The sequence below is a fragment of the Geotrypetes seraphini genome, chromosome 5, assembly GCF_902459505.1.
Source record: "Geotrypetes seraphini chromosome 5, aGeoSer1.1, whole genome shotgun sequence".
Taxonomy (NCBI): Eukaryota; Metazoa; Chordata; class Amphibia; order Gymnophiona; family Dermophiidae; genus Geotrypetes; species Geotrypetes seraphini.
In genome coordinates this window covers 201,533,207-201,547,679 of record NC_047088.1, presented here as the reverse complement: position 1 = coordinate 201,547,679, position 14,473 = coordinate 201,533,207, and the positions used below count along the sequence as shown (strand labels likewise).

Below are 14,473 nucleotides of genomic sequence, written 5' to 3'. Positions count from 1 at the left end.
AGATGTAATTGCACATGAGTCAAGTCTCTTTAATTTCAAAAGGAAGGTCTGGAATGAGAGGGCATAGGATGAAGTTCAGAGGTGATAGGCTCAGGAGTAATCTAAGGAAATACTTTTTTACAGAAAGGGTGGTAGATGCATGGAACAGTCTTCTGGTAGAGGTGGTGGAGACAGAGACTGTGTCTGATTTCAAGAAAGCTTGGGATAGTCACGTGGGATCTCTTAGACTAGAGAGGAAGAGATAATGGTTACTGCGGATGGACAGACTAGATTATCTGCCTATCAACTATGCTGCAAACTAAAAGTCTTTTTCTGTTACTAATAGCAGGAATTGGGAAGGGAGACATAAAAATCTGACTGCATTAGGCCGTTGGTCACCTTGTTGGGAAAGTGCAGTGAATCTTTCCACTTCTTATAGAACTATGCTGCCTATCAAAAATATCTCTCTACATCAGTGCTTGTATTAATATAACTTTTCAACTACAAAATATGTTTTCTAAGTATAAATGTGCTGAACAACAGGGTCATTTGATTTTTATTTAAAAAACCAAGAGAAAATATGTGACAATAGTTAGTCATACTAATCAAAAATAAAGGAGCACAAACAATTAAATACCTCTGTGTCCAGATATAATAAAAATTCATTCAAGATCACAGAAAAAAAGTATCAAAAATCATATATGTAAATAATATATTATTAAATGGAAAAGATTTAGTGCATAAAGAGCTCAGACCAACCACCAGTGCTCAGTAGGTACGAGCAGAGGTAGCGACAGGACCATCATAGCACTTAGTACGTCCCATACCACCAGAGCAAATAAACATACAAATTATGTTATACTTATCTTGGTCTTAATGTGATAGAAGATGAAACTTTGTTGCATCCAGCAGTGAAATCCAATCATCTGCTACTCTGTCTCAAACCCCTTGTAATAAAAAGTAATGCTGAATAGTTAGTCATAGTCAGGATTCATTTTGCATGGAAAGAGCAGGCCAGTAGAAATGTGGGAAGAAGATTCAAGTAGTGAATCAAATCTGTGACTGATGATGAGAAATTACAATGAATGGCCAAGTACATCACATACAGCAATCTTTGACAGCTCCCAGACTGCCATTAGTAGCAACAGTGGACAGTTATGTGAATTTATTGGGTCCAAGTAAAATTTCTCAGGCTAAGGAAGGAACTCCAACACAACCAAACTTGAGTTTTCAGCTTTGGCTAAAACTAGATGATTTTTGTCTGTTGTTTCAGTTTCAGGTGAAAGCTTTCAGACTTTCAATGGGAATTTCAGTTGGTCTCTAATTCTCAGTGTCTCAGAACCTCTTGTGCAATAATATCCTCCACCTTCCAGTATCATTTCCCATTATGTTTTAAATTCTAGTTTGTCCCAGTGGCTGGCCAGTGAACCCCTGACTTACAGTCAATGGAGATCACTGATGATAATATATGCCTCTTCGGAGCGTAGACATTTTACAGATCTTGAAACTGGTCCTGGCCAACGATTTTGTTTGATTTGGGAGCATTTTTGGCTGAGTCTTACTCCTACTGCCAGTAGATTACTGAACTTATAACTTGATTATTCTTTTGCTTCCTGTACTTGGGAATTCCTCTGTTTTTGTTTGGTGGGATGGGGAGAGTGAAGGTATATATTGTGCATAAATTTAAGTGACCAGTTTTGTTTTGCTAAAGTTGTTTGCTTGCACATTGAAAATTAATAAATACATTTAAACATAAAGTTTAGTTTGTCATTACCATTATTTCCAGCAGGTTTGTAGTTGTGATACACATTTGCCAATGAAAACTGTGGCTTTAAGCTGTGAAAAATGCATAGACTAAAACTCAGTCGACAGTCCATACCAGATTTTCCTCCTATGCAAGGGCCAAAAGAATAAGTTGATACAGTATATCTGAATTTAAGAGTCCTTCAAAAACTCTGGCTTCAAGCAGTTGCATCAGTGCACAGTCTAAAACAGACCAGTCTACAATCCAGGTTAAGTTTCTCCAGAAATATTTTGTTTCCAGTTTCTCTCTTCCCTATTCCATGTGAGGAGAAGGCTAAAGTTGGCCATTACCCATGATAACCCAATCAAAGCTATCCACCCACTGATTCAAATTTTTCAACTGATCTTAAGCATATTATAACTAAAAACAACTTTGTATTCCTGCCACCACATTTTTCCTGGGCTCAGTTAACTCTGATTTTCTTCTAGGTCTCCAAAAGTGGATTTCTCTTACCTTGCAATCTTATACTTTATCTGCCATTAGATCAGGTAGACTGTATACTCCTTGTGGATGTGGCTAGCAGCTAGGGCTGTCCTCTAAATTTGGTTCCCCCAAAGTTTGGTTCTTTCTCCTTTTAGTGTAAACTTCCCCTTCTCCCTATGCTCTAGGACAGTGTGTTTTCAACCTTTTTACACCTATGGACTAGCAGAAAGAAAATAATTATTCTGTGGACCGGCATCGGTCCGTGGACCAGCGGTTGAAGAACACTGGGCTAAGTCGTGGGCCAGACCCCGCCCATCTCTACCCAATCTCCACCCCAGACCCTGCCCCATAATAGTACTAATTGCACCTTGCACGTCCCGTGCCTCATCTGGAAGCCTTCCCTCTGATGTTGCAACGTCAGAGAGAAGGCTTCCGATTCAGGCGCAGGATGCCCATAGGAGCCACTGCCCGTGGCTTTGTGCACTGAATCAGTTAGGAAGAGGGATCTGGCTCGAAGATAACGCCGCATCGATCGCACCATGGATCGGCGGTTGAAGAACACTGTTTTGGGCCTGATGCATGTGCTGGCCCTGTGGACCGGCAGGAAATTTCTGTGGACCGGCACTGGTCCATGGACCGGTGGTTGAAGAACACTGCTCTAGGAGCCTCTCTTAGGGCTCTTATTACAAAACTACAGTAGCAATTCCTGGTGCAGCAAATCCCATGGGAATTGAATGGGCCTCATCGCATTTATAATGTGGGAATTGTTACTGTGGCTTTGTAAAAGGAGCCCTTAATGAGCTTAACAGTGTTGAAATTTAATAATTTTTCTGGTGCAAAGGGTACAGGAGTCGTGACAAATGGGTTACTTCCACCTGAATTAGGGTTAACATATGGCTCCAGAAAAAAAAGACTCAATTAAATATTATGGGAGTAAAAATACTCAGGAAATGTTTAATCTTCAACATATATACTATATTCTTCACTATAGAGGATTAATCATTAAATATATCTTATCAAATTAACATAAAACATTTTTAAAGTGCTCAGTGAAAGTCAAACAGCTTGAGATATAGGAGCCATGGATTTCAAAAGCATAGGCTTAAAACATCATAGCCACCTTCCTGCCTACCAAAAGCCTAATGTTTTTATTTAAAAAAAAAAAAAGCAAGTATAGATAGAATGAAGGGTTGCTTATCTTTGCAGTCTGGAAATCCACTCAGTCCGTTGCTCTCAATACTCCCCATACTCCAAGTGCTCCCCAATTGTGTTCTACTATTCAATGCAATGTCACTCATCAGAAACTATAATCCATGTGATTTACTCTTTTTCTACCCATTAAAATGATCTTCAATCTTAAATGTACTATGTACTGCAATCTTCCATAGTACATTGAAGATTATTTTAATGGATAGAAAAAGAGTAAATCATGTGGATTATAGTTTCTGATGAGTGACTTTGCATTTGAATAGAACACAATTGGGGAGTATTGAGAGCAACGGACTGAGTGGATTTCAGGACTGCGAAGATAAGTAACCCTTCATTCCATCTTTACTTGCTTGTTTCCTTTGACAAAAACATTAGGCTTTTGCTAAGCAGGAAGGGTGCTATGATGTAAGCCTATGCTTTTGAAATCCATGATTCCTATATCTCAAGCTGTTTGGCTTTCACTGAGCACTTAAAAAAAATTTATTTCAATTTGATAAGATGTATTTAATTATTATTAATCCTCTATAGTGAATATAGAATCCAGAAAAAACGGACAGATTAAGACATCTGGGTTTTACTTCCACTGAAAGCAATGGAAGTAAGGAGGATAGATTCAGACGCCCAGGTTTTACTTCCATTGAAAGTAATGAAAGTAAACCCGGATGTCTCAATCTATCCTTTTTCTGCAGCCATATGGTATCCTTTCCCTGAATAGGGTTACCATATGACTCCAGAAAAAGGAGGATGAATTGAGACATTCGGGTTTTACTTCCATTGAAAGCAATGGAAGTAAAACACAGATGTCTCAATCCATCTTCCTTTTTCTTGAGTTATATGGTAACCCTACCCCTGAACTGTGAGTCTTTGCAGAAGGATGCCATCCACATTTTTCAGCTCCACCTCCTTCCTCAGTGGGCTATATTGTATCCATGTTTTTCCTTCTAAAAACAAGTTGAGAAGGTGTCTTTCTGATGTGCTCTGACTATATTTTATTGTTTTGGGTTTTTTTTAACCCTTTAATTGGCAGATGGTGAAATGGCTGCTTTACATAACTTGATGTTAAATGAGATCAACAGTGCCAAGTAATAGGCATTTGGAGATGCAGATCTTCCATAAGAGCCATAGAAGACACATGTTGCTTCTGAGCAACAATGCCAAATAAAGGGTTAATCCAAATCTCAAGACTTTTTTGGTGCTCAAGAGGTCCCCAGTAGCCCTGGAGCAGCTCTGCCTGGAAGAAAACGTAGACCCTCTGTAACTAACAGGGAAACCCTTTTAAGGAACCTGTCTAGATGGCCTGCTTTAACAGGAGCTTGGGATCTGTTCCCCTGGAAATTAGCTCACCCCTGATTTATCAGGTGCTTGAGCATAGGCTGTTTTGACCCCTGTGGTGGATTTAGCAGGTGCTGTTTCCCCTCCCTCAGTGGTGTACCAAGGGGGGGGGAGGTCCGCCCCAGGTGCAAGCCTGAGGGGGTGCTCCCGGCCTTGAAGCCGTTGGCGTCCGTTTCCCCCCCCCCGACGTCTGGATTCTCTCCCTGCCCCCCCTCCCTGCACCGTTTGCGGTGGAGAAGCAGCCTGCAGCGGGATCGCGATCTCTGTGCTGCTTCGGCGCTGCTTCCTCCGCCGCGGTCCCGTCCCTCCTCTGACATCAGAGGAGGGGCGGGACTGTGGGAGAGGAAGCAGTGCCGAAGCAGCACAGAGATCGCGATCCCGCTGCAGGCTGCTTCTCTACCGTAGGTGGTGCGGGGAGACCAAGGGGATGAGCGGTCCTTTAGGGTAGGGGGGCGAGCGGTCCTTCGGGGTGGGTCGGGGCATCAGGCCTTCAGGGTGGGGTGGGCAGGCAGGCCTTCAAGGGGGGGGACAGGCAGGCAGGCCTTCAAGGGGTGGGACAGGCCTTCAAGGGGGGGATAGGCCTTCAAAGGGGGGGGACAGGCAGGCAGGCCTTCAAGGGGGGGACAGGCCTTCAAGGGGATCAGGCAGGCAGGCCTTCAAGGGGGGACAGGCCTTCAGGGGGGGGACAGGCCTTCAGGGGTGGGATGCAGACCTTTAAGGGGGGGACAGGCCTTCAGGGGAGGGGGGGCCCTGGTGTAGAAGTACACGGAGGGAAGGGGGGTTCAAAGAGACGCACATATGCCGGACTTTGGGTGGGAAGAAATAATGGGTCTGAAAATAGAGGAGAGGGAGAGAGATGATGGACCATGGTTTTTAGGGAGGGAAGGAACAGAAAGAGAGAAGTTGGACACAAGGGATGGTGTGGAGGGGGATGGATAGAGATACTGGATAGAAGGGTAGTTGGGAAAAGAAAGGGAGAGATGGTGGACCCTGGGGTGGTGGGGAAGGAGGGAGAGATGCTGGATGAAAGGGTAGTTAAGAAAAGATGGATCTGTGGAGGGAGACAAAAAAAGGAAAGATGCCAGACCTCCTGGGGAGGGAAAGGAAATGGGGAGGACAGAGATGGCAGATGGATGGTTAGCATGCAGAAAGAAGGAGACCCTGGCAAGCAAGTTATCAGAAGACAACCAGAGCCTTGGACCAACAAGATTTGAAAAATAACCAAACAACAAAAGGTAGAAAAACTAATTTTATTTTCTGTTTTGTGATTACAATATGTCAAATTTGAAATGTGTATCCTGCCAGAGCTGGTGTAGACCGCAAACGTGAGCTAGGATTTAACAGAGAGAGGAAAAGTCCTTTTTGTTTCTTTATTTTATTTACACCACAGCACCAGTGTGGTTAGGAGAAGCCATAGGGGGGTGAAAACGCTATAAAATAAACCCACCAGGATGTTTGAAAAAAAAAAAACCACCCAATTGGGCAGGAAAGTCGAATGGAAAACCAATTCAATAGGCTGAATCTTTTTTCCTGAATTGGGCAGCACTAGTTTGCGCTACTGTCTTAGACTTTAGGACCTGGGATTGGGGAGAGATGGCATCCTCAGTACTTTATAATGCAAGTGAAACAAGGATTTGGTCAGACTTTTGAAGGGTCTGCAGAAGAAAAATATTGTATAGGCCAGGGACATGAGACAGCAGGAAACGGGAACTTTTCTTCCTTCTATTTTTGTGAATGGCAAGGTTGAGGATGTCAGAGAGTTCAGTTAAAATATGTGCTTTATAAGAAAATATAATATTGTGTTTTATAAAGTTTACTAGTGTTTAAGCCCGTTACATTAACGGGTGCTAGAACAGATGTCTGTCTGTCTTTCTCCTGCCTTCCTTTCTTTCTGTCTCTCTCCCTGCCCCGTCTATCTTTTTTCTTTCTGTCTCTCTCCCTGCCCTGTTCTATCTTTATTTCTTTCTTTCTATCTTTTTTTCTTTCTGTCGCTCTCCCTGACCTTCACTGAATAGCCCGTTACATTAACGGGTGCTAGAATATATGTGTGTGTGTCTGTCTTTATTTCTTTCTCTCTCTCTGTCTCCTTGGCCGCTTTCTGCATTTCTGTCTTTCTTTTGGCTGTCCACCTCCACCACCCCTTGCATGCTCCCCCTGTCCATTCTCCCTTCCTTTTACCTCCCCTGTGTCCATCACCACCCCTTCACTGCTCCCCTTATCCAGCAGCAGCCCTTCTCCCTTTGTTTTACCTCCCCCCTGTCCATCAGCACCTCTTCCTGCTCCCCCTGTCCAGCAGTAGGCCTCCCTTCCTTTCCCCCCTCCCCCAAGCAGTCTGCAATAGTTACATTTTTGAACTTCTGTACATTTTTTTTAATGTTTTCACATAAAAAGCAATCGCCTCACATACATCATTGGCTCAAACTCCAACTTCCATTTCTGCTGGCATCTTTGTCTTGGGGATGGCTCCTCCCTGGCGCTTTTAGGCCTTTCTTTTGCTCGTTTCCATTATTTCCCCCCAACCTTAAAGGTTTCAATGCGCCTTAGATGGAATTTGCATGCGCTAAGCCCTGCGGAGCGCGTTAACCAGAGCTAATGTGCGCGAACGGCTCCAGCACCGGCTTCTCCACCCGGACCCTGGGCACGCTTCACCCCTTAGCTACCCGGAAGTACCGGGCTTCACTCACCTGTTCCCGGAGAGTAGCCCGAGAGGGCCGGAGTGGCTGCCGTGGTGATCTGGCTGACTCTCTTGCCGGAGTTATTTTTCAGTTTAAAGGTGCCACGGCGGCTACTCTAACAATCCCCGCCTGCATTAGAAGTCTTCTCTGAAGCAGGTGCGGCTGGTGACAGGAGCCGCGGCGGCACCTTTAAACTGAAAAAATAACTCCGGCAAGGGAGCCAGCCAACTGGCAGTTCAAGTTGGAGCTTCGGTCTGACCTGCTTCCTGCTCGCCTTGCCGTATTGTATTTTTTAGTTGAAAGACGCGGCAACGGTTCCTCTCATGATCCCCATCTGCGTCAGAAGTCCGACACAGGCGGGGATCGTGAGAGGAGCCACCGCCGCGTCTTTCAACTAAAATATACAATACGGCAAGGCGAGCAGGGAGCAGGCCAGGACGAAAAACAGAACCCTAAGCCGCGCATGCACATTCCTACCTGCAGGTCCCTACAGCTCACGGAAAACTGGCGCACGCAGTGGGAGTGCACATGTGCGGCTTAGAGTTTTATTATATTAGATAAGCATTGCTGGCCTATCCGGTGAAGTGTTCTAGTGGTGGTGGTGGTGGCAGCGTGTCAATGTGTTGAGAGGAAGAGGTAGTCTGGGAAATTCTGCTGAGCAAACTCCGGGCCCATTTCCACCCCCCAGTTAGTCCACTCCACTCAACTGGTTCACACACTGAGTGGGTCTTTGGGTGTTGTGTCAGGGTAGTTGTTTTGGGATCTCTTCCAGTGGTCTGTCAGTATCTCCTTGTGGTCCAAGGAAGGAAACTTTGTTAATCTTAGCATTGACCTTCAGAATATGTTTGTAACAGCGCTGCTTGTGTGGCATTAGGCTATGTAGTGTTCGAAGTAAAAAACCAGACCTTTGCATATTTGTGTATGAGGAGATTCACATTTCCTGCACAGTTAAGTCCTTGTGAAATTACCTTGTTCTTTCTGTATTTGACATCTAGCAAGGTCTCTGTTTGGAAAGAAAGATCTAAGGTTAAAAATGAAGTAGCCAGAAGTTATGGTAAAAGGAGATAGCGTTGCTGGTTTTAAGAAAGGTTTGGACAAATTCCTGGAGGAAAAGTCCATAGTCTGTTATTAAGATATGGGGGAAGTGTCTGCTTGCCCTGGATCGGTAGCATGGAATGTTGCTACTTTTTGGGTTTTGACTAGGTACTAGTGACCTGGATTGGTTACCATGAGAATGAGCTACTGGGCATGATGGACCATTGGTCTGACCCAGTTAGGCTATTCTTATGTTATGTTCTCATCTGTAGGGGCCTTTGTTTTCACTTTTTATTTTAATGTATTTTTTTTCTGGGAACTTATCAGTGTTTTTTATAATGGGAACAAAAATGGAAGAGAATTAATGTGTGTAGAATGGGGGGGTAACTAATTTCTTCAGCTAAATAATTCAATCCACCTCAACCAGACATAGGAGAACTCACGCACCATTCACACACCCTTCAACCAAAATCGTCAAAAGAAAAAAAAACTGTTCGACAACCTCATAACACTCGACCCCCAACTCTACAACCTATTGACCTCAACCACAGGCTACAAAACCTTCAAAAAAGAAATAAAATCCCTTCTATTCAAAAAACACATAAAACTGAACTAACACAATCAAAACTGTCCCAAGCATCACCTGCAACTACTCCATATGTACTTCTGATGTCATGACAATTCAGACATAATTTATGTTATGTTTGTTATATTATGTTTGGAATAATGGTTACATATATGAGGTTCACTAAAAGAAAATTTTCACTGCCTGTTTCTATTCTGACCATTTATTCCGTTTCATGGTTATTACAAAAAATATTTTTTTACATGGGGGGGGGGGGTGTCAAAAAATGATGGGCCCCAGATGTCACATACCCTAGGTACGCCACTGCCCTCCCTCTTTTGTTGTTCATGGATCCATGGGATCTCAGGCCCAGTCTGACTGGCAGCCCAAAGATCGCAGCACTTGGACCTGTGTATGACTGGCTGAGGCAGTGGTCTTCTCAGATTCCAGCTGTTGTGAGAGCTGAAGCAAGCTAGCAGCAGCACAGACAGTGAGTACAGGCTATTACAACCTATGGTAAAATTGTGAGGTGGGGAGGGGTCTAAAATGGTATGTTTCAAGCATTTCTGGGGTCTAAAATGGCATGTTTCAAGCATTTCTGGGGCTAGATAAAAGGTCCCCTGCCTCCAAAACCCCCATCTCCAAATTTTTTTATCTTTATTTTTGTTCTCTTGGGGCAGTTTTTTGGTATGAAAATGCTGCTGTGGTGGTCATCTTGGATTTCCCAAACTTGATTTTAAAAAGCCTCCGCCTCAAAACTCCTTGATTTTACTCAGAATTGATTGGGAAGGACTCCTCAGGCTGTGATACGCCTATATCATGCCAGATTTGTGCTGGATGGCCAGCTGAGGAGCGTCCATGTGCTACATGCCACAGGAGCCTTGGGCTTAGCCCTCCATACCTCTAGAGCTGGGGAGTCGGTAGATGGCTTGCTTTACAGGGAGAAAATCCCTTCCAAAGCCCTTGTATAGCGAATTGGTGAAGCTCAGATGCGTGGATGCCGCAGAGCTCAAGAAGAGACAAAGGGAGTCCCTAAAGGAGTCTTCTGGGCCCTCTTCTTAGGACTTTACCCAAGATTTTGTGAGTCTGATATGGAAAGTCTACTTAAATTGTCGGGGTCCTCCTGCTTCATCCGAAGGAGTTCCAGTGGCTGCACAAAGAGGTCTTCCCACTCAGGGCACACACCCTCCAGAAGAGGTCCCTGATCAGGAACCAAAAGACCAGTCAGAGAAAGACTAGGGGGACTGGAAGTCAGAATCCATGCCTAAACTGCTCCAGAGTGAATCTTCGCTTCTGGGAGATTTGGGGATCTTGGCAGAGGCCATTGGGCAGGAGGTAATGGTAGCCCTTGACCAGGGGGAGGACACAACAGTAAGTCGCCTGTTTAAAGTCGATGGCTTTGCTGGAACTTATTACTGACTCGCTGCGGGAGCTGTATCTAGAATCCCTGCATACCTCAGCTACCCAGTGCTCTGTTATGAGCACTTCTAAGGCTCAGACCATATTTTTTCCCTTGCATCCAGATGTTACTGCACTAATCATGGAGCATTGGGAAGCCCCGGAGGGCTCCTTAAGGGTTGCTAAGACAATGTCAAAGCTATACCCTATGGCTTCTGAGGTTCATCAACTGTTTGTTTAGCCTAAGGTGGATTCGCTGTTAGCTCAGGTTACCAAACTTACTTCCATTCCTAGTGAAGGGGGAGTAATTTTAAAAGATACACAGATTTGCAGGGTGGATGTAGTCCTTAAGCAACAATTCAAAGCATTAATTTTGGGAGTTAAGGCAGCACTAGTGGCTCATTCATGGCACTATTTCCACCCACAGAATGCTCTGGATTAGGCAATGGGTAGGAGATTCGGCTTCAGAAGCAACTTTTAGCAGGTTCCCCTTTAAGGGACAAATGCTATTTGGAAAAGGATTGGATGATCTTATGGCCAGTGTGCCAGACAGCAGACCATGTGTCACTAGGGGGTCTGATGGGGTAATTTTCGAGGCTCTCGGCATTTTTGTCAGTACTCTGGAGAATCTTTTAACCAGAGAGCATATCAGGGATATCAATAGCAGTATGGAAGCACTAGGCAATTTCGGTCCTCTGGTCTTCGCGCCACCACAGCCTCCAAGAAATTCACCCTGAGGTTGTGGATTCAAAACCCACACTGTTCCTTGTGACCCTGAGCAAGTCACTTAATCCTTACTGCCCAGGTACATTAGATAGATTGTGAGCTCATTGGGTCAGATAGGGGAAATGCTTGAAGGTTACCTGTATATAAACCGTTTTTGAGTGTGACTGTGTAAAACGAGAAAAAAGCAGTCTACAAGTCCCAATCCCTTTTCCCATTGCAAACCTTTATTATGTCCCACTCAAGCTAATCATTAATTTGCTTTATATGTGTTTCTCGCAATACTGTTACACATGTGCTTGAATTTGTTTTCTTTTGTCATGTTTTAAATGCCAATAAATAAAATAAAAAACAAACAGGCTTGAAATAGGTGCATTTTGACCATCTTAAACAAAGTGCTCGTTTATAAAATTACAAGAGTTTGAAAATTTCATTTGTACATTACCCCTGACTTCAAAAGTTATACTGATGTCTACCTAATCACTAAGCTTGGCAAACAAACTGCTAATGTAAATACATAAATAAAATAGCAAAAAAACATTAATTGCTGAAAATGTTTGATTCACAAATGCTTTTTTCTCATTTTATGTCTGAGGAATCAGGCTTAAATCTACTAAGGACAGAAAGAAATTGTGTAATTCTCACTACTGCTGTTACAAAAACAAAAAACATAGGTACTTTGTACCTTCTTAAGCAATTCCTACAATGCAATGAACTCATGCATGACCACATTTAAAAGTAGGCAGCACTAAAGCAAAGGAAAGCTATCTGGTTTCAATTGTGCTTGTGTTTTAAATTAAGATATTCTGTAGGAAATACTGACAGAGCCCGCTTTAAATCATGGAATAATCATAATTATCATTTATTATTATTCCAAGTTTATTTACATATATTTACAAGTTTAGTTACATATACTATATTTCTATAAATAATTATCTAGCTAGCAGGAGCCCCACAAGACTTGTTTTTAGGTTTGTTCTGTGCAGGCTGGAATGGTTTCTGAAACTTGCTCTGTATCCAGACACGACACATTTTTACTTTTTCCTTCCTGTTGATCTTTAATCGTCGATCCACTAAATGTTGAACTTGGTTTAACCCAGCGGAAGTGAAAATATGGTATGTCTCACCTATGTTATCAAAGAAAACAATTACAGCGATTTCCTCAGGTTGGAATGATATAAATCAAACAGTCACATAAAAACTATTTTAAAAACTGCAAGCAATCCTATCTGTTGTCTTTTGAAAAGATTGACTTAAACACTGTACAGCAGGACTAAGCAGGACATAAGCAACACACAATTACAGCAGTAAAAAGAATGTCAATATTAGTACACATACTCATGCCTTCCTTTGCATTAGCAAGATAAGAGCAGTATTTATCATGTGTCTTTTTTCCTCTGCCAGCTTAAACTTGAAATTAGATATTTATGTTTATTTAAGATTTGATATACAGCACCTGCATTTTACTGACCTAAGCGGTTTACAAATTATCAAACTAAAATGACATTAGGTACTTGAGAAAAACTACCCTACATCAAGTTCTGTTATGTTGAAGCTCAAGCTCAGTCTCCTAGCTCTATTGGACCACATGCACTGAGAGCTAAGGCTTCTACCATAGCAAATGTGAAATCAATTCCTCTTCAGGATATCTGTAAAGCGGCCACTTGGTCTTCCATACACACATTTAAAAAACATTACTGTTTAGACCAGGGCTTATCACAAGATGTACGCTTTGGACAATCAGGTCTGTGCAATTTGTTTGCAATATAGGAACTGCCTCCACCCATTCAATACTTCAGCTTGGGATTCACCTTCAAGTGAGGCTGCATATCCCCTGCTTGTCTCTGGAGAAACCAAGTTGCTTACCTGTAACAGGTGTTCTCCGTAAACAGCAGGGGAATGCAGCAGCCGCTAAGAAAGCGAATAGAATGCTGGGAATAATCAAGAAGGGTATTACAAGCAGAACAAAAGAAGTTATTCTGCCATTGTATCGGGCAATGGTGCGCCGAACCTAAAGAAGGATATGGCGATACTTGAGAGGGTTCAGAAGAGAGCGACACATTTGATAAAAGGTATGGAAAACCTTTCATATGCTGAATGATTAGAGAGAATGGGGCTATTTTCGCTGGAGAAGCGGAGACTTAGAGGGGATATGATAGAGACTTACAAGATCACGAAGGGCATAGAGAATAGTGGAGAGGGACAGATTCTTCAAACTTTCAACAACTACAAGAACGAGAGGGCATTCAGAAAAATTAAAAGGGGATAGATCAAGAACCAATGCTAGGAAGTTCTTCTTCACCAACGGGTGGTGGACACCTGGAATGCGCTTCCAGAGGGCGTGATAGGACAGGGTACGGTATTGGAGTTCAAGAAGATATTAGATAATTTTCTGAAGGAAAAGGGGATAGAAGGGTATAGATAGAGGGTTACTATACAGGTCCTGGACCTGATGGGCCGCCGCGTGAGCGGACTGCTGGGCATGATGGGCCTCTAGTCTGACCCAGCAGAGGCACGGCTTATGTTCACTTGCCCGCCCACCATCCCCTCAACTCATACATTATCCCAGGACAAGCAGGCAGCATATTCTTGACTGATGGGTGACGGCACCGACGGAGCCCCGGTACGGACAATTTTAGAGTGATTGCACTCTAAGAACTTGGAAAGTTCTCGCAGGCCGCACCGCGCACGCGCGAGTGCCTTCCCGCCTGACGGAGGCGCGCGGTCCCCAGTTTCTTAGTTTCCGCGGAGCTAAGAAGACGCGCCCTTTTCAACGGCTGTTGAAAAGATTTTTTCTCTACCTTCTCACTCGCGTAAACCCTGTTCGGAAATATTTTTTCCTGTTTCTATTTTATTCTTTCTTATTTTTAAAAAAAAAAAACTTTGATTTTTTCGGTTCGCCCCGGCTGGGCCTGTTGCCACCATCGAGGCCTCAGCCTTCAATTTGGCAGAAGCCGTTTTTACGTTCATGCCCCCCCAACCCGGGTTTAAGAAGTGCCAGCGGTGCGCACGGCCCATTTCTCTCACCAACCCGCATAACTGGTGCTTACAGTGCCTGGGTCCTGACCATCGGGCGTCCACCTGCACCCGCTGTGCCACTTTAAAAAAGAGAACTTTGAAAAACCGTCAAATCCAACAACGGTTATTATTTGGTGCCGATATATCTGATCCTGCGGCACCGGCACCGACATCGGCCCCGTCTCAGTCGGCACCCACCTCGTTGACACCGCGCCGGAGTCGCATCCCTCAGGTAAGCCGGCTAAGAAGCCTTCCCCGCTGGAGCGTCCTCCGGTCTCAGTAGCAGCGAGCCCAGTCCTGCCGACCTCGAGG

At 43.8% G+C, this 14,473-nt stretch overlaps 2 long non-coding RNA genes across 3 annotated transcripts in view; one reads left to right on the top strand and one right to left on the bottom strand.

Annotated features, from left to right (window-relative positions):
- Nucleotides 1–14,473, top strand: part of LOC117361616 — a 45,258-nt gene that overhangs the window by 2,822 nt on the left and 27,963 nt on the right. The gene's annotated exons all lie outside the window — the stretch shown is intronic.
- Nucleotides 11,356–14,473, bottom strand: part of LOC117361617 — a 34,598-nt gene continuing 31,480 nt past the window's right edge. The window contains exon 5 of the long non-coding RNA XR_004539699.1: nt 11,356–12,270. This is a non-coding gene — a long non-coding RNA (uncharacterized LOC117361617). The remainder of the gene's footprint in view (nt 12,271–14,473) is intronic.